Below are 21,935 nucleotides of genomic sequence, written 5' to 3' on the forward strand. Positions count from 1 at the left end.
ACCGCGCTCACAGGCAGGTCTGACCCCCCACTCACCTGTTCTTTTCTTCTTCTTCTTTTTCTTGTCATCTGGTTGTGCCTTCCTTTAAGTTTTTCTCCCTTTCCCATATTACCCTTCTTTTCCCAGCATTCCTTGTTCCCCACTCTCTATGGATCCTAGTCCATTCTGTTCTATGTGTTTTTCACTATCTAATATGGTGTCCTTGTACTTGCTGTTGGTCGCTTCCTGTTTGTTGGTATTTAAGGGCTGTGATTCTTTCTCTCCTTGCGCTGCAACACTTTCTGTTTGGATGGTGTCTTTGCTTCTACCTCCTTGTATTCCTGTGCTGGTTCTCGTCGGTTCCAGTGTATTTTCCTGTATTTTGCTCCTGCTGTTACCTGTTCATTTTGTTGCTGTTGCAGGAAACTATCTTTTTGGAAGTTTTTACCCCTTTTCAGGGTTTTTTTCCCTCTGGCACTACTTCTGAGGGACATGGCCTGCTCTTGGCGTACCCATTGCCTGCAGCACTGTGGCTACCAGAAAGAGTCGCCACTACCTGGGCCAAGGCCGAACATTCAAGAACAAGATCCACGCCACTCGTTCTGCGGACTCCAGCTTAAAGCAGCACGTAAGTCATGACAGGTACATATTTAGAATTCCAAAAGCAGCATATATAAAATTTAACACAGCCTGTATTATATCTACATTTCCCAAGTTATGTAAATAAAGGTAAGTAAGCTGGGTAGTTCTAATACTTTTAGATAAAAATAACAGATGTAAAAACCTTTTTCTTGGGGTGTAATAAAAATCAAAAGAGTATAAAGTGCAAGGTACTATGGGATGCCTTTCCATCAGAGCAGCATGGCGGAAAATTCTTGAACCAAGTTCCACGTGTAGGAAATGCTACCAAGTAATGTAATATGTTCAGGAGTAGCCTTGTAAGTAAGAACCTATGCCGCTCAAGGCTGATAAAAGTCAAGTATAACATTGGGTGGTGATTGCTGTATCTGGTTCCTCGGCTGGGTTCTATCTATAGCCAAAGTCGGCTTCAAATCATTCATTTTCTGCCAATATATTTCCTTTACCTTTTTGGTATCCCGCTTTGTCAGAAGGTCTGGCTTAAAAAAGAACTCCCATAGTCCTAAAAAAAGAAGAGAGGAGTGGACATATCTAAGCCAAGGTATGTCCAGTGGTCGTGATAATAAAAGGCAATCCTATATCACCCTTCTACATAAAAAAAGCTTCCGGTTTTGACCAAATTTTTATCCAAAGTAATATGGGTTGGAGCTTTATATAGCTGGATATACATCTCAGGCCTATTTCTTCATGGCACAACGTTACTGAAGTTGATTGCGGGACTGCTAATAGCCTTCTCAAAAACGTATTTTCTACAATCTGGAGGCTCGAGCATTCAGCATATCCCCAAACCCCAGCTCCAAATGATGCAAAAGAGAGACATTTGCTAGAAAAGACAATCATCATCTCTTTTACAGGTTTGTGTTGCAACCTTTTCACAAATCTAAAAACTGCTTCTATGGCTTTCTGTAATTGTATTGAAAGTATATTTACTAAAAACTTCCAATTAAAACCTACATCAATGGGAACCCTCAGATACGTAAAATGTGGGACCTTTAGTATTTCTTCCCCATCCAAAACAATTTTTTTGGTTTTTGCTAACTTTGGCCTAGTCTTCATCACAAATGACTTAGATCTATTAATTTTAAGACCAAGATTTCCAATGAATGTATTAAAAGCATTCAATAAAATCTGAAGACCATTTGCTGTTCTTGAAATGAGTACAGCGTCATCCGCATACAATAATACTGCAATTGAGGATTTATTAATAATTGGCAGATCCTTCCCCACTTCACAAAGAGATCTCTCTAGCCTATTTATATAAAGAAGACAAAGAAAGGGGGACAGCACACAACCCTGTCTAACCCCCTTTAATGAGGGGAACTTATCTGTTAAACCACCCTCCTGAGAGTAGCGAACTCGGGCTGATGTACAAGCATGTCTTTGTCCACCCCCATGTTTAACATAACCGTCCACAGTTTCTCTCTATTGACTGTATCGAAAGCACAAGACAGGTCCATAAATGCTAAATGTACACACCCGTTTTTGACTTTCGTATATTTTTGGACTATAAGAGTCAGGTTGAGTGTTTGTTCTACTGTACCCAACTTAGGTCGAAAGCCAAATTGCAATTCTGAAAGACAGTTAGATTCAGTTGCCCAGTTTTCCAACTTATTTAAAATCACCCGATCTAAGATTTTAACTGAACTGTCCAACAAAGAGATTGGTCGATAGCATAAAGGTTCTGTCCAAAAACTATCAGCGTTGTAAATTTCTAACTCAATTTTAGTTAATGGCCAGTCACCATTTCTAATCAGAAGGTCAGACCAATGTTACTGTCTGTAAAAAAAGAACATGCAACTTTGTGAGTTTGGAGTCTATTTTCCACCACTGTAAGAAGAGAGCACTTGAAACTAAGTAGAGTTTTACTGTGCTTCATTAATGGTTAATGGTTATCGTCCGTTTAGCTATGAAAATACGGTAATATGTCTTTTATGCGCATTTACTGTAATGAGGCTGTATTGAAGTTCTCATATAGCAAGAAATAAGGGGACAAAGTCACAGAAAGAATATGATTCGCCCAAGATCACACAATGTGGTCCAGCAGGAGAACCAAGATTGCAAAGCAGGAGCACACTTTTCAAGGCATTTAAGATTCCCATTATACCACATTATAGTGAGTATACCGGGAGATCAGGTACTGTCTCCCCAAGGAAAAATTAAATATCTACTAGGCTCCAGTTTTTTTTATCACACTCTTACTACCAGCATTTACCATGATTTCAAGCACCTCCAATCTTTGGTAAAAAAAGGATTAGAGAAATATGTATTCAAAAAGTGACTGCCCGCGAGTCAGAAGCAAAAGCTAGAATTACTAATTACGATTTGCGGATATTTCACTGACAGACATATATCAATGCATTCCATCTAGGAGCGTTTGACCGGCAGTGACATCTCTGTTTGTTTTTCTGACACCTCCCCCTTTTCTGCATACCTGTTTGTTTTAGTTTATGTGGTCATATTGTTTTTTTATATATCTAAGTTTCAAAGACTACTGCTTCATTTAAACAATATCACCTTCTTGGAATCTTTTTCACCCTCATGAAATGCTACATGCTTTCCCTGCCCAGTCAGAAAATACACCTTGCAAACATTCCTTACCTCCAAACAATGTTCACCTTCATTAACTTCAATGTGATTACACACTAAACAAGCCTAGAGAGAAAGTGAGAGCTTTAGAGAAAGAGACAAGGAAACAGGAAAGAGGTGGTCCAGGTAGTCAGAGATGTATTCCACGTACCGCTTATATTAGCTATACATAGGGAGGAGGCTGCGTTTAGAAATGTGTAAAGACAGTCCTTCTAAAGAAAAGAGATGGAGGGGAATTGCTTAAGGAGACAGAGCAGATAGAACTGGATTCTCAGGATTAGGTAGTGAGAGACTGAACTAGAAACAGGACAGATAATCTTTACGCTTCTGGATACCATGTTAAAGAGAGACTGCATTGAGAAACAAGGAGGGGAGATTGTTCTAGAGTAAGGTAGATATACAGAGCTTCCCAAGACATGCATTAATAGAGTCCACCCTAGAGGGACCGATGCACCCAGGTGCATTGCCAGCTGGGAGTTTCTACGGTTCCCTTGATGACCTGCAAGTGGTGTCAGGAGACTATTCCTGAATCGTTGGAGCGGGTGAGCTGTACGAAATCAGAGTTCTCTTAGTCCTGAGGAGTAAACCACACAGCCAATAATCCTGCAGCTGAAAGAGACCAGATCTGTAGTGTGAAAATATCCGAAGGAGAGAACGCTCCTATACGCAAGCACAGAACTGTCGCGGGGTCTCTAGACAGCAGTGTATTCACCACTGCAAGTGAATAGGTGACCAGGAACAGAGATAGGCTTCTGCCTTGTGAGAGAGGCACTCAAATCTGTTTCTTCGCGCACAAACCGCCCTACAGAAATAGAGACAGAGGCCCTCATTACAAACCTGGCGGTAAATCCCGCTTACCGCCGTGCAGAAGAGTGGCAACACACCGCTGCAGCGGCGCAATTCCGGTACAGCTATGGCGACCCTCAGCTCGGAATCTGCCAAAATCCAGACACCCACATAAGTCCGCCACACCAAAGGTCAGTGATAAACTGGCGATAACAAAACCGACACCGTCACGCCAACAGGAACACCCCTACACTATCACGACCCACGAATCCACACAGCGGTCTTTCAACCGCGGTATTCCATTGGCGGTACACACCGCCGCGCTCAAAATACACACACATTTACAAAACACAACCACACTGGACAAATCGAAATACACACACCTGATACACATACACACACGGCGGTCTTTCAACCGCGGTATTCCATTGGCGGTACACACCGCCGCGCTCAAAATACACACACATTTACAAAACACAACCACACTGGACAAATCGAAATACACACACCTGATACACATACACACACCACTCCCACACACCCAATCCAATATAAAACACACACCCACATCACCCACAAACCCTTAGTACCAAAATTCCGAAAGAAGGCCAGAGAGAGACACCACCAGAAACAACACTAGCATCCACAGACACACAACATCATCACTCACACAACATCCACGCACCTCAGACAACACACACAAACACATCCCCTCATACATCACAGCACACACCACCTCACACATCACCCACACCAACCCAAGGCACCACAAAGACTCCCAAGGTTTGTTGAGGAGGAGCTCAGGGTGGAGGAAATCGTCTGGGTAGAGCTACAGGTAATCGGATCACAGGTGCAGCACACCTCCATTGCTAGGAAGATGGAGCTATGGCGCAGAATCGTTGACAGGGTCAACGCAGTTGGACAGCACCCCAGAACACGGGATGACATCAGGAAGTGGTGGAACGACCTACAGGGGAATGTGCGTTCCGTGGTCTCCAGACACCAGATTGCAGTACAGAGGACTGGCGGTGGACCCCCACCTCCTCCCCCACAACTAACAACATGGGAGGAGAAAGTCTTGGCAACACTTCATCCTGAGGGCCTCGCAGGAGTAGCAGGAGGAATGGACTCTGGTAAATCAACTCTTAACTATTATATCCCCCACCCTACCTGCATGCCATCACATACCCCCCCTCACCCTCACCCCCATCACTCCAACACCTCACATATGTCCCACTATCACAACCCACTCCTCCCAACACCAAGCCCTCCATGCAACACCAAAGCATGTCCACAACAGATACCCACACAGACCCCAAACCAAATATCACACAAGGACTTAGACAAGAATGCAAGCACTGGAATACAGGGTCACTCACCCACTGCACACAGTGGCACACACAGATGCAATAATCATGCCTTTACACCCCTGCAGGACCCCTACCCAACGTCACCAGACAGGAGGTTCCAGACATGTCCAGTCCCCCCACAAAAGAGGCCCACAGTGATGACAGCAGCTCTGCACAACTGGATCAAGATGACCAGCCTGGCCCATCTGGGACCTCGGGACAGTCGGTTCCCCTGACACTGTCACAAGCCACCACAGAGCCTCCCCCCTCAGGAAACACCAGCACAGCACCCACCCAGCGGGCCCATCCCTCTGTCCCCAGGACACATCAAGCAGCAGTGTTTCCACCACTACAGGGAACCCAGTCAAACCCACCACCCCAAGAAAATCAGGGACCTGGGGGCAGTGGCAATGGCAGTGGGTACACAGTTCAGGGGACAGGGGCACAGGAAAACAGGGGAACTGGGAGGACAGCTCTGCGACGGGGGAGGACAGGCCCAGGCAACCCACTCGCCACGCCCCTGATACTTGCCTGGATGATGAACAGCCCACCACCTCCACCGGCGCTAGTGGACAGGAGGCACTGCCACAGGACCACGACACCAGCACCCCACCCCCTGCAGATGGATAGCCACCCCGCAAACGATCCTGAGATCCAGGAACAAGACAGAGAACATTGCCAAGACCCCCGCCAGGAAATTAGACCTCCCTGAATGTCATCCTTCTGTCCCACTTTGTCACCCTGTCCATCCTTAAACTGCCCTTGCTTCACTTCCTATGCCCCTTTGAACAATGCACCTGTGAAACAAATAGACTGGACTCTGCCATGGACATTCCTCCACCATCACCCCTGCCCATTTTAGAACCCCCTCCACTTATTTGCACAAAAATAAACACACATCAATCACAAAACAATCTGGAGTCAGTCTGTGTTTTCACAAATGTGTAATTGCAATAACTATGGAATAGAGCAATGTCAATTTAATTGTCAACATACCGATGTAACACAGCTCTAGTCCATGAAGAAATATAGCCGAGGTCACAAAGTGGGACCCACATCTGTTAAATGGAAAGGCAAAGTGACAAGTCAGGGCCAATACAATGGGTGAAAATGACAGACTTATGATAGGTCAAACAATAATATGAAATGTGTGAGGCAGTGATATATTCTTACCTGTGTCTCACTGGAAGCATTGCTGGATAACGTTGTTTCTGTTGTCGATATCCTCTTCTTCTGCCTCCTCTTCTTCACTGTCCACAGGCTCCACAGCTGCCATAAGACCTCCAGCTGGCCCATCCTCCTGCAGAAAAGGCACCTGTCATCGCAAAGCCAGGTTGTGCAGCATACAGCAGGCCACGATAATCTGGCACACCTTCTTTGGTGAGTAGTAGAGAGAACTACCTGTCATATGGAGGCACCAGAGCCTGGCCTTCAGGAAGCCGAAGCTTCTTTCTATAATCCTTCTAGTTCACCCATGTGCCTCATTGTAGCGTTCCTCTGCCCTTGTCCTAGGATTTCTCACTGGGTTCAGTAGCCATGACAGGTTGGGGTACCCAGAGTCACCTGCAAATGTCGAAGGACAACTGTTAGACTCACACTAACCCATAGGGACAACTCCAGACACTATTCACAGGGTATAGGGTCCTTGTCCTCACCTATTAGCCACACACAGTTCCTCTGGAGTTGCCCCATCACATAAGGGATGCTGCTATTCCTCACAATGTAAGCGTCATGCACTGAGCCTGGAAACTTGGCATTCACATGGGAGATGTACCGGTCGGCCAAACACACCATCTGCACATTCATCGAATGGTAGCTCTTCCTGTTTCTGTACACCTGTTCACTCCTGCGGGGGGTACCAAGGCCACATGTGTCCCATCAATGGCACCTATTATGTTGGGGATATGTCCCAGGAGATAGAAGTCTCCATTCACTGTAGGCAAATCCTCCACCTGAGGGAAAACGATGTAGATGTGTATGTGTTTCAGCAGGGCAGACAACACTCTGGACAACACATTAGAGAACATTGGCTGGGACATCCCTGATGCAATGGCCACTGTTGTTTGAAAAGACCCACTTGCCAGGAAATGGAGTACTGACAGGACCTGCACTAGAGGGGGTATCCCTGTGGGATGGCGGATAGCTGACATCAGGTCTGGCTTCAACTGGGCACACAGTTCATGGATTGTTGCACGATCAAGTCTGTAGGTGACTATTACGTGTCTCTCTTCCATTGTCGACAGGTCCACCAGCGGTCTATTCACCGGAGGATGCCGCCATCTAATCACCTGCCCCAGCGGACATGCCCTGTGGATGAGATATCACAAAATGTCTTTGGCACACATTTATTAATCCGCAATGTGCCTGTTACTGTGTGTATGCAAGGCCTAGATAGGTGTGACGCAGTTATTATTAATGCCATGTGGCCCCCTGAAATTGCGGCTGCCTGACCTGTAAGGTGGCACAAGGGGATATGAGGTAACTGCGCTGGGGTTCTACACCGTCGCGGTTGGCGGTTGGCGGTCGAAGACCATGGCGCAATCCTGCATTGGTTAACATTGGACCCTATGGGTCCCAGGAGCCAATGACGATGTACGCCGGTGGTGACGATATGCAGCTTCGCGGACGTGACCGCCATTTTCTGTCTGTTCACTCACTTGATACCTGACCTTCAACAGGAGAGGACCTGCACTGCAAGTGCTGCTGTGACCTCAGTCTGGAAGCGACAATGGCTCATGTGTCTGAGGAAAGGGCCCCTGCCTTCACTTCGGAGGAGTTGGAGAAGTTAGTGGATGAGGTCCTCCCCCAGTACACGCTACTCTACGGTCCTCCAGTCAAACAAGTGAGTACACTGTGAGCATGCTGCATGGGCAATGCCTGTTTGGAGTTGTGTGGATGGACGATACATGGGGGGGACTGAGGCCTGACTGAGCGAACGGTGAGTGTATGTGCATCAGGGAAAGGGTGTGAACGTGGACCAATGACTATGACGGTCCGGACGGGCAAAGATTTTCCTTTTCCCCTGTACTATTCCTCTAGGTCGGCGCCCACCAGCAAAAGGATATTTGGCGTGCCATCGCCAAGGATGTCCAGACCCTGGGGGTCCACCACAGACTGAGCACCCACTGCCGGAAAAGATGGGAGTACATTTGCCGCTGGAGCAAGAAGATGGCGGAGGCCCAGCTGGGGATGGCCTCCCAACGTGGGAGGGGTGCCCGTCGCATAATGACCCCCCTGATGTTCCGGATCCTGGCGGTGGCGTATCCGTAGCTGGATGGGCGCTTGAGGGCATCACAGCAGCCACAAGTGGGTGAGTACAGCCACATTCATCTGAATTTACGCGCATTACAAGGTTTCTGGGTGGGGGAGGTGGTCAGTGGGTTCCCCTAGGCCAGGGCGAGCTTGGTAGGCAAGGTCCCTTGTAAAGCATGGCTCAGTGGCACCCCAACCCCACTAGTAGTTAGTGCCATCTACACCTAGTCAGGCTCCTGTGACTTCCATGTGTGCAGCAATCGGGCATAGGCCTTGTACCCCATGGCCCTGTGAATAATCTAGGAACTATAAGTGCATGGCATAGTGCAGAGGTCTGTTGTGTCTGTAGTGTCCGCCAACGGTAGTGGTGTTGCATGCCCTGAACATGTCTTTCTTCTGTCTCCCCCCCCTCTTTTTGTGGTCCCCCTGTTCTTGTGTGCAATAGTATCATCAGGCGGAGGAGCAGTGGCACCGGAGCAGGAGGGAGCTGCATCCCACTTAGCCCTGGAGGACGAAACAACAGAGTCTGAAGCCACGAGTGCGACGGAGGGTGAGGGGAGCTCCACGGCAGGGCAGGAGGTGACAGCAATGACAGCAGTGACAGCGACTCTTCCTCTGATGGGAGCTCCCTTGCGGTGGCAGGCCCCTCTGTGCCCCCTGCATCAACAGGTACAGCCGACACCCTCCCTACCAGCACTGGCCTCCCAGCAGCCCCTCAGCGTGTGTCCCGTGCCCGCTCACCCAGGAGGGTGGGCATCTCCTTCGCCCCAGGCACCTCAGGCTCTACTCCAGTCAGCCCTGCTGCCCTCAGTGAGGAGGCTATTGACCTCCTGAGATCCCTCACTGTTGGGCAGTCTACCATTCTGAATGCCATCCAGGGTGTTGAGAGGCATTTGCAACAAACAAATGCATACCTGGAGGGCATTCATTCTGGCCTGGCAGCCCAACAGAGAGCATTCCAGGCTCTGGCCTAAGCACTGATGGCAGCCATTGTCCCTGTGTCCAGCCTCCCCCTCCAACTTCCTCCACCCAGACCCAATCCTCTGTACCTCAGCCTATCCCAAGCACACCATCAGACCAGCATGCACCCACCTCAACACACAAAAGTGGCTCAGGCAAACAGAAGCACCACACATCCCACAGGCACTCACATAAGCATCATACCTATGCAGACATACCAACATCCACTGCCTCCACTGTGTCCCCTTCCTCCACGTCTCCCTCCTCCCTCCCAGTCTCGTCTCCACTCACACCTGCATGCACTACATCTTCAGGCACTACCTCCATCACCAACACACCCATCACCACACACCGCTCACGTGCACTCACCACCCTCACTACCATTCACACATCCCCTGTGTCCTCTCCTAGTGTGTCTGTGAGCCCTCCTCCCAAGGTACACAAACGCAGGCACATACCCACCCAACAGCCATCCACCTCACAACAGCCTCCAGCCCATGCACCTTCACCCAAATCCAGCAGACGTACACCTCCTACAACCACTACCTCTTCCTCCACTCCCAAACCCCCTCCATCTACCCATCCCAGTGTGTCTAAAAAACTTTTCCTGGCTAATATTGACCTCTTCGCTACACCTCCCCTCTGTCCGTCCCCTAGGGCCAGTCTTTCCAGGTCCCAACCCAGCACCTCAGCCACCACATCTCCAGGCACAGTGGTGCCAGCAACTGCAGGCTATTGGAGTGCGCCAACCATCAGGGCTGCCAGTGTGCCACGGAGCGAGGGCAAGAACATTCTGCCACCTGCAAAACTAAAAAAGTTGCCCACATCCCAGAGGGAGAAGCAGAAAACACCTGCCACCAGGGGCTCAGGGAAAACGAAAGGGGATAGTGGCAAGACAGCTGTGCCACCATCCGAGGTGGGGAAGGGCCAGAAACTGAAGGGCAGGTCAGGAGAGGGCATGGTGGCACCAACTGAGGGACCAGTGTCACACCTTCTGTCCACGTTGATGCCAACCTGTACGGCGGAGAAGACCGCCACCTGCACTGCCACAGAGCCCGCCGCCAGCACCGCCGCCACACCGCCGCCAGCACCGCTGTCACAGAGCCAGAACCGCCGCAACTGACACCGCCGCAAGCACTGCCAGCGGTCCCGCCACATCCTGAGCCAGTGGCACCACCACAGACATGGCTGCCATCCCCGGTGTTCAGTCGTCCGAGGCTGGTGGTGAGTTCCAAGAGCCTAGGCAGCTTCCATGAAGCATCAATTTCGGTGGAGAAAGGCATCCACTACCTCAGTCCTTGGCAGGATGAAGCACTCTGAGTACAAAGCCCCCTCCAGAACCAGTGGAGAGATACATCCACTACCTCAGTCCTTGGCAGGATGAAGCACGCTGGGCACAAAGCCCCCTTCAGAACCAGTGGAGAGAGACATCCACTACCTCAGTCCTTGGCAGGATGAAGCATTCTGGGCACAAAGCCCCCTCCAGAACCAGTGGAGATTCACATCCACTACCTCAGTCCTTGGCAGGATGAAGCACTCTGGGCACAAAGCCCCCTCCAGAACCAGTGGAGAGATACATCCACTACCTCACTCCTTGGCAGGATGAAGCAATCTGGGCACAAAGCCCCCTCCAGAACCAGTGGAAACTGTTATCCACTTGAGAGACTGTGGCTTTGCACTCCCCAGGATACAGCAGTGGAAAACCACCCACTGGAGAGACTTGAGAGACTGTGGCTTTGCACTCCACAGGAGAAAGCAGTGGGCAAACCACCCACTGGAAAGACTTGAGAGACTGTGGCTTTGCACTCCCCAGGATAAAGCAGTGGGCAAACCACCCACTGGAGAGACTTGAGAGACTCTGGCTTTCCGCTCCCCAGGATAAAGCAGTGGGCAAACCACCCACTGGAGAGACTTGAGAGACTGTGGCATGGCACTCCACAGGATACAGCAGAGGGCATGGAGCCCCCTCGTGGAGCAGTGGCGTTGTGCATTCATCAGGCTGAGGTGCCCCCCTCCCCCTGAGGTGCCTGTTTCATTTTGATCTGATGCCCCTCCAGTGTTCTCTCCGTTTGAAGTCAGGTATCAAGTGTGGGCCTCGCCCATGCTTTTTGGGCCCAGTGGTCCACGGAAAATGATTGGTGCACTATCCGGACTTGTGTGGTTGGTGTACATAATTGTATATACTGTATTTAGAGTTTTGACTACTGGATTTTTATTAATTACAATCGTTCATCTCATTTACTTTTGTCCTTGCGTTATTCAAGAGGGTGGTGGGAGGGTGTATATGTAATGTTGCTGCATGTATTTGTGTGAATGGTGTTGTGGGTGAGGGTGGGGGTGGGGGTGTTGCATGTTGCGTGTGTGTGTCACTCTCTTTTCCCTCCCCCCTCCCCTGTGTTGTAGGTGCAGTACTCACCGTGGTCGTCGCCGCCGTCGTTGGAGCTCCTGATAGAGGAGCAGGAAGACCAGCGCAGGCAGTATCTGCAGTTCTGGCTCCATGGCGTCCTGGTTCCTCGTGGGGTGTGGAGAGGTGAGTGTTTTCCCTTCTGTGTACTGTTTCCGCCGTGTTTTTGTTCGCATTGGATCCGCCCCGGAAAAGGTGGCGGATTGGCATCTTTTGATAGGGTGGGCGGTACATTGTCTTCTGCCTGTCTGTTGGCTGTTACCGCCGCGCTGTTTGTTTGTAGCGCCGTGGCGTTTGGAGTTTTAAAGTGGCTGTCTATGTTGGCGGTTTCCGCTGTGGTCGTAATCCCATTTTTTTCCCTCCGGTCTGTTGGCGGTATTACCACCTCTTTAACACCGACCGCCAGGGTTGTAATGAAGGCCAGAATGCCCTCCTGGGATAAACTCAGTCTCCCAAGGGTTACAGGGACAACAGTATCCTCCTGGGGCTGAGAGACGTTGCCCTCTCGAGACTGAAAATGCTCTGTTGAGACAGACTGATCCTGTGTCTGCAAGGAGAGCGCCTGGGGGAGGTATGGCCTGAAGGCTCAGACATCCAGTGTCGGGAGAAACTTCTAAAACTTTAAATCATCAGAGAAAAGTAATGAGAAGTTAAGAGCCAGGAAGGGGCAAAGAGGAGTGGTAGAGGGGGTGCAGGAGGGGGAGAGAAGACCAAAATTGAAGAGAGGCGGAGAGGAATCTATAACACTTTTAACATTTTGACAATACTTGTGAATAATAGGAAATGCTAGCGGAGCGTGCGCCAGCCACAGTGAAGGGAATCAAAATCAAGAAGAGGGAGGGAAGTGCAGCGTGATCGCACTGTGTGGAAAGTAAAGAGATAAAGTAGTCCGGACACCAGGCTGAAAACATCGAGCCTCGTATGTTTTTAGTAGTTTACCGGTGCTGTGTAGGTGGGCTAAACACCGGAAAAGGCATGACGTATGCATGCCTTTCACAAATGAAAGCAAGCGGATTTTAAAAGGCAAGACCACGAACCAATGTAAGTGAGTGACGTGACATGGGCGTGGTTTGAAGCCCAAAGAGAGATTACAGAATGGGACGGATCGCTTTGCACTCACCCATAAAAATGACACAACAGAAGCACAAGGGGCTCGTAAATAAGCCCCGTAGGACCTCTAATCCTTATGGGGCAATGTGTTCCTTTCTATCCTTCTTCTTCATAGTACCTCCGGTAAAGGTCATGCTGAAATGATCATGGCAGTGACAAGTCTAAAACCAGTTCCTCACTTAAATGTTCTGTCTATGAAAATTCTTCCGAAGCCACCCCTTATGATGGGGTCTTAGGGAATGTCCCCCACTGAAGTTGGGAAATAGAGGAAATTTCTCCTAGTTAAAAAACAAAGCTAATCTCTGGCTTGATAGTCATATAGGAAGACATTATATAGCATGAAATATCATCTTTGCCTTACCTCTACAAGGTTTGTTTTCACAACCACAGGTGACGCAAGTGAACTTAGTGCAATTCACTAATGATGGAATGTGAAAGGCTTTTTTAGTTCTGCAGAACCCCACCCAAACATAGTTGAAGTAGTGTCAATGCATTTGGGTCATTAACATGCAACAATGATAATCCAAATGCTTATTCATGAATGATTTACACACTCAAGATCACTAGAAACGGAATTTGTATTTCAAAATCTTTATTTTAATGTACTTATTTTAACGTTCCGGGATCTAGTGCAGACAATATTGATAACAATATGATAAGATATGATATGATAAGAATTAAAAGCAGTTAAGCTTTTCAATAACTGTGAAACCAGGGAAAAATCATAACATCACAATCTGTAGCCCTTAACACCCTCACTGTGCAATCTCCAAGGGCTGCTCTAGTTCTAGCAGATTAATAAATAATAAGCCTGAGTTTCAGAGTTAATGCACATACCTAGACAACATGATTTGTTGTCTGCTTGGAATAGCTTGCCAGATATTTTGAGAACAAGGGCAAAAAGATTGCATCTATGCGAGAGCAGAATCCTGGCAACAGTTAGTGAAGGCAGAATGGAATGCTTCACAAAGTTTTGGAGAGTCTTTCTGGAGGCTTCTTTAGTCAAGATTGAATCTGCTGCTGTGCTCCTCTGGATCTAAGATCCATAACCGGGGTAAAGTTTCTCGCTCCAATTTGATATAGATCGCACGGAGTTTCTATACTTTTATCAACCTATCTTATCTCTCTTGAGCAATCTCTTGACATAATCATATACATCAGAAGGTCTATTGATAATGTAAAAATACATAGATACAGACTACATTGTTTGGGTTGTGTTTATAAAAGTCACCATTCCCATACTGGGTGCTTTTGTCTATGTTATTGATGGGAGGATACGACACATTTAGAGTTCAAAAGGATATGACATATTCACAGTTCTTTGGGAAAATAAATACCACAATGTTTTAGATCAAGGAAGTTAAACACTGCCATTTTCTAGACAGGCCTATGACAAAATGCAACCTCGGACTGCACAAAATGCAGTATGCTTTTATGTGCTCTAGAACTGAAAACTAAAATAAAAACAAGAGAATAAAATAGATAAAATAAAACAATTATGGAGGGAAACAGTCATGACATTTATGACACCCCTGGAATAATTTCTGAACTAAGCCATCAGTAAACAGTCATCGAATATGCTTTTTTTACGCTGCTTATCATAACCTCATAACATATTTCATTACACATATAGAGAATAAAAGCACATTCCAGAAACATGCTTTTGATGATATTTCAATTCATCAATTGTTACATGTTCGATAATACATCTCTGCATTGGAAAACAGGATGTGTATACCAAAGCAGTTCAAATGAGACTGTGTTGTTGCAACTTTTTATCAGCTTTGAGTAGCTGGTTGGTTGCTGGCTCAAACACCCAGTGTACATAAACCTCTTTCCACAATACCGTCACTACACTTATTGTTTTTTATAAACCTTGCTTTTGAGCACCCAAGCATTTTCTTCCTGTTTTGCAGTTGAACCAAAGATATGCCCCTCCTGCAAATTTTATTTTAAAACATGCAACAATTTTGAGGGTTTGTGCTCTTCGGACAGTAGCTACGGACAGACCCCTTACAAGGATGCTTTTCATCCTCCTCCTCCTACCAGAAAACATGGCAAAAATATTATCAAAGATAGTCTAATTGCTTAGATATTCTATGCTGGAATGCCACAGGATGGGGTAGCATGGGATACGATCTTATGTACATTTTATGTCAAAGTTTGAATTAATATGTGTTCAGGAAATGGGGGACAAAATTAACTCATTTTGTCTGGATGGTTGTATATCATTTTACATGCAAGGCACTCCTTTCTTTTGTGGCAGAGCTAAAGGAGATTTGATGAGCTTGGTATTGCTCTCTATTAAACAAAAATGGCTGACAATTCAAACAGTCTCAAAGTTTACAAGTTGTATTGTTATCTTGTTCAAAATCTTTGAAATTGTTGATAACGTTTATAATAGAAATTAATAGTTAAGGAATCTTGTACACTTATACCCTCTTATGTCTTAATGGGTTACTCTAATATCCTACTGTGGGGGGAGTCTCTCCACATTCTAACTCACATATTAATTGTGCCCTTAACGGAGCACTACATATGGAACATTTAAGGCAAAAGGAGTTTTAGATAGTTTTAGTCATGATTTTGACTTTGTTTTTTTTTTCTCCTGAAAAGATTGCTTCCCATTCCCAATATTCTATTCACCAAACTTTATGAAAAATGTTCCTCCCTCATCAATTTCATCTTTGTTTTGGCCTCTCTCTTTAGTCTTACAAGTGGTATACAAATTCCTTGTGTAGGTTTAGTGTTCATACCACATCTGCTTTTCCCTTAATTGAGGACTTGCTAATCAGGAACCCCTACAGGGAGAGTGTTGTCTTTTGAAAACAACTGACAGGGGACTAAAACGGTCTATGGTGGTTCTGGAAGACTTTAAGGGTAAACTCTTTTTCTCCAGAGATCCTGATTTCCATTCTCGCTTCAGTGATGAAACGGCAGGTACAAATTATTTAGGCCCTCATTATGAAATTGCCGGGCAGCAGAGGCCGCCCGCCAATGTCATCCCGCCATCAGGCCGCCTGTGCGGCCTGAATCTCGCCGGCCCTATTATGGTTTCCCCGCTGGGCCGGCAGGCGGAAACACAGTTTCCGCCCGCCTGTCCATTGGGGAACAGGGCCTTAACATTGCATCCAGCTCCTAATGGAGCAGGCGGCAATGTGGCGGTGCAGTGGGTGCAGCAGCCCCCATTGCGCATTCCACTGCTCGTAATTCTGGCAGTGGAATGCGTGAAGGGGCTGCGCATGGGGGCACCTGCACTGCTCATGCCAAGTGCATGGGCACTGCAGGGGCCCCAGGGCACCTTAGGGGCCCTCCATGTCCCCCATACACCCAGCCTTTCCATGAGGTGTTTACCACCATGGAGAGGCTGGCGGATGGGGACTCGTAATCCCCAGGGCGGCGAAGATTCCAACCACCAGGACTGCCAGGCTGCAGGCTGGCGGCAACCTGGCAGGGTCGGCGGTTTGCCCGTAGAGGCTCCACCGCGGTCATAATGTCACAGCCGGACTGCTACTTTGGGGGCGGTCCGACCACGACCGTGACCCTGTCGGTCTAGTGACCGCCAGGGTCATAATGACCCCCTTAGTGCTTTCAATTTCATATTTCAAAAGGATTGTTTACCTTTTACCATACCTCACATAACCAATTCTACTCTGCTAACCACATGGTTTGACAATGAGTGCTATAGGTCTCATTGTGATTTGCAAAGAAATTGCCTTGTGAAAAAAAAGGTAGCCATGTGTCCAACATTTTTGAAAGAGAAAGACTGGGACCAGCTTCTTCAAACCTGTTCACTTTCCAGTAGTTTAGTTATTAAACAGATGATATTTGCACAAACCAAGGAAGGTCCCTTTGTTCACATATTTCCCCTGATTCCTGAAGAAAGAATTTTGAAGGTAATTACAGTGGTACCACTTCAGTTCCAATTTCAGTTGATATGAATCCCTTGGAAGGAGTTTCAAATATTTTGCTTTTGTTTGAAGAAGTCATTGAAGCAATTTTGTGGTATTCCAAAAATAAAGTGTCAGGCCTCAATGAGATGTTATCAGATCTTTATAGCTCATATCCTCAAGTTCGTGTCCCTTTTCTTAACCAAACTATGAAAGCCTCAGTTAAAACTGTGATCCTGACATATTGATCACAATTCAATAACATTCTGTTTTTTGAAAAGGGTGATCAGTGTAAACCTCACTGTTATGGACCTCTTTCTCTCATTGATTCAGTAGTTAAAGTCCTAGGGCAGGTGATCTTGAGCAGATTAACGGCCTGGGTTGAAGATATTCAAGTTCTTTCTGACTTGCAATATGGATTCAGGCCTGGGTTGGATGCTATTGATCAGCACCATAATCGGTACTTTCTTCTTAACAAGTATGCAGAAGGTGAACTTGATTCCATCCATCCACATCAATGCTACTTCCGTTTTTGTCCAATTTAATCAGGATAAATTATGTCAAAGTTTATGGAAAAATGTTAATGATCATGGTAGTAGATCTGGACATTAACAATGTGCTACTGGATCTGCTCATTAATATATTTGCAGTAGTTAGATCTAATGAGGATCAAACAAGATGTAAGAGAAGGGTATATTCTTGCCTCTTTTTTTTTACATAATATATACATTACTTGCAACCAATACTATTATCTAATAGTTTTGATTTTCCCAGTGTTGGGAGTCACCTTATCCCAGCATTATTATGTGATTGATGTTGTTCTATGGGCTAGAATCGCTACAGTGGCACTTGGATTCCTTTGTTAATTGTAGACTCTTTGGAGTTGTCTCCTAATTATAGTAAATTGTTTGTTATGGTGGCGGCCCTAGATCTACTAAGACAGGATTATTTTGAGTGTGAGGCTTTGTAGATTTTGATTTCCACATTTGGGAGACTTGTTGGACTGTGCAGAAATGTGATCCCCCTTATTATCTGTGAAAGAAATATTTTTTAAAGTTCACTGAGTCTGTTTTTAATTTTGCTTCCGAGCTTGGAAATAAGCTGTTCAAGGCATGGTGAAGATCTTTCAGGCTAAGTGTGTGTCTGCAGTTACTTATAGCTGTGACATTTGGGGGTACACTGACTTTTCCTTTATGAATGCAAATGTTAGAAAATCAATTCAGCAGAAGATTGCTGTGCTTACCCAATAGTGTTTCATCTTATATTACTCGTCACGAGCTGGGATTAACCTATCTTTCGGATGTTCTTGATCTTCAACTCCTTTTAAGCTCCTTTTAAGATGTAGCGTGGTATGATTAAAACAGGAAATCAGCCTAAATAGGGCAATACTAAGGGACTGTCTATGACTTTACAGGTTGTTGCATTTTCACAAAATATATCCAGACTTCAATAATTGCATTAGGTGGTCCTGATCTATTCGATTCTCCAGATTCAATAACTGAAGGTGACATCACATGGATAAAAAAAAGGTTTTCCCTCCCTTAGATGCAAGGACAGAGAATGCAGCAAATTGATTAAAGCATCAGTTCACATGTATACTATTCTAAATATAAACTCCTATTCAAAACCTTAACTTTCATTGGTTACCGAAGGCGATGATCACAATTTGTCAATACAGTTTCAGTTAAACTTTTTGTGCTGTTTATTGGCCATTGCCCAAGTGGTAGAAGTAAGTCAAAAATTGAGGCCCCTGTGCCTGCAGCTCAGTGCCTCCACACTACACTCCTATTTTTTTTGTTTTGTGGGCTTTATAGTAATTTTAGATGGAATTTCTCAACATTGTTGTTGCAAGGTCATCACTTCAAACAAGCTTCACCAGTTGTGTGCTTTTTGCAGCTGTTGCATGACAAATACATATTTTTCTCTATCTTATGTCTTTTAAAGGGAGCTATTAAGAAAAGCCTGTTGTGGATGTTTTCTGAATATGTCATGACTGAATTGTTTTATGGGTTTTATATATTTATGTAACACTTCTGTTATTTTTAATTAAGGCTTCAACCTCCACAATTTGAGTGATGTGTATTGTATATATGTATATATATATATATATATATATATATATATATATATATATATATATATATATATATATATATTTCTATGATTTAAACGTATTATGGTTTTTATGTTTTGTTTTTTGTTAAAAAATTCAAAGTAAAGTTGAAGATCATGATGATGAGTTTCAAAGGTGTAAATAAATTGCATGGGCCTATTAAACTTTGAAAAAAGAAAATGCTCCGCAAAACTGATGCAGCCGATGGATAGCTGAGAACGTGGCAATTTTAGAGTAAATATTGGTCACAAAGGGCATTACTATAAAGCAAAGGGGGATTGGTTTCATATCTTTTAGGCATGTATGCTCAATAAGTTCAATTGAATGACTTCAGTGTACAATAGTTGCAAGGTAGAACATAAAAGCAGCAGCGTTTCTCGTGGGAATATAAGCAGAAGATATTTAAAGAAAGATTCTGACTGTGATTGGTAGTTTACTAACAACTGTAAAAATTATATATTGAGCTAGTGTAATAGTCATATGGAGAGACTTTGGAACACTAAAGTCTTAAGATGTTTCTTCAAGAAGGAGTGAATTAATGGTGTTGTTGAGGTTCAGGGGGGCAGAATTTCAACTGCAGATATATATATATATATATATATATATATATATATATATATATATATATAAATAAATATGTTCACTTAAAAAACAAAGGTTACAAAGACATTATACTCACACAATACCAGAGAAAGTTACCAGTTATAGTTAGAGTTATTTTAAGTAACTATAACTCGTGGCCTAAGGCAACTATAATTTGTGCCCTCACCATGCACTACAAATCACCTCAGATATTACATCACTCATGACAAATAAATGCAAAAAAATACCAATGAAACATTATCATTCAAATATTTGAAAAAACAACTGGAGGAGGCATGAGTCATAGTTACTGGTCAATTTCTCATATATTTGTATATTTAAGGAAGCGAAGGCTCTACGACCCCACCCGATCTTGTGATGAGATCTGTTTGGCTGCCAGCAATACAGCAAGAAAGTGTTGGCAGCCATTTTGGGATTTGACTTCAGCAAGTCCCAGGAAAAAAGATTAAAAAAAGAAAAGGGTCCAGGGTAGGGACACGCTGACCCCTTGCCCCTGGTGCTAGGGTCTCAGAGGTACCCCCACAAGAGCAAAAAAGCATTAAAAAAAAAAACTTCAGCTGGAGATGGCAGAACTGTGGAGATGCAGAGGGTCTACAGATCTGCTAAAAATTTAAATACAACAAAAATCAGTGAATCCCTAGGGTCGGAAAGATCCTGGGGCTTTGACATTTTGAGTACGGGGCGCTTGGCCCCCACAGCCCTGGGGACGCCACTTCACTGGGGCTAATAACAAATACAATGCAATGGGGCTGTCTGGCCCCCCTCACAAGCCTGGGGACTGCCACCTCCCTGAGGCTAATAAAAATTACAATTTAGGGGGCCATCTGGCCCCCACAGCCCCTGGGGCTGCCACCTCACCAGGGCTCCAATGAAATGCAATGGGGGGCTGCACAACCTCTCCAGAGCCCTTGGGAACTGCCACCTCCCCAGGGCTATTGGCAAATACAATGCAGGAGGGCTGCCCGACCCCCCCCGGCAGCCCACCAAAGCACCACCTCCTTAGGGCTAATAACAAATTAAACATGGGGGCCACCTGGCCCCCCACAACCGCAGGACCACCACCACCCCCAGGGCTAATGGAATCCTACAAGGGGGCCACACAACCCCCCTCGAGGAGACATAGATAGCCCTGGGGACTGCCAACCCCCCAGGGCTGGCTCCTGCTATGTCCCAGGGTGCTCACCCCGAGACATAGCTGTTTGCTCAGACTTGGCAGGAGCTTTGACAGCTCCCACAAATTCAGAACAAGCACTTCACTTTCTGCAAGTGAGACCTGTCAACAAATCTCATTTACAGAAGGTGAAGTTTTTATCTGTTTTCATGCACGCAAATATATGTGCAGGGAAACAGATGACAACATTGCTCAATTTCTGCAGGATGCGGGGAGCAGGCTAGGACCACGGGGGCCTTGAGCCTCCCACTGCAGTCCTGTCACTGTTTCTCTCTTCTATCTCATAATGGGGTGGAGGAGAGAGAGAGATTGCCTTTGCGTTGGTATCTCCATACAATGACTTCAAAGAATCAGACTAGCAAGATGTTTCGTATGAATGTTATTGTTACGTTTGGATGCAGAGCAGAACAGAATCACTTCTGAACTAATTGTCAAGGTCTTGTGCTGTCACTCAGTAGGCTGAAGGTTCAAATCCTAGTATCACATGGCTGTGTTTCTGTTTATTTTCTAGTGTTTTCACTGTTAAACATTTCCAGTGATGGAACATTGAAGTCTTTTTCCCCCCAAAATCTGTAGTTTGAAAGTCATTGCTAAGTCTGGACACTGCACAATAAGGAGTCATCTCTGGCCTCGTGGTTAAGGTCTCAGACATGCATGCTAAGGCCAACATTTGTGAAAAATGATGGACAAAAGCAGTTTTGTATCATTTTTCTTAACAGCGGCTATTGTCATTCCTTAGAGCCATCCTAGTGCCACACTTATGAAATGACGTAGGATGGCGTTAAGGAATGGATAGTGGCAAAAAAAGGTGCTAATCGCTGCACAATGCCGTAAGTAAAAATGACATTAATGCTGCAAAAATGGTGCAACACTGTTTTGCAGCATGTAAACTTGTCGCAAAAGGACTAGCTCCATATTAACATTGCATTAGCGTCAAAATAAAATGCAAAAGCAGGAAAAAGTGTAGTTACTACAAAAGAAGGACTCAACAGGCCAGGATACCCCCAACACCCAAGTACCAGCCAGGAGGGTACAGAAAAATCACAGAAGAAGTGAAAGCACAAGTGTTGGACCTGGCCCTTTTGAAGGGTCA

The sequence above is a fragment of the Pleurodeles waltl genome, chromosome 6, assembly GCF_031143425.1.
Source record: "Pleurodeles waltl isolate 20211129_DDA chromosome 6, aPleWal1.hap1.20221129, whole genome shotgun sequence".
NCBI classification, from domain to species: domain Eukaryota; kingdom Metazoa; phylum Chordata; class Amphibia; order Caudata; family Salamandridae; genus Pleurodeles; species Pleurodeles waltl.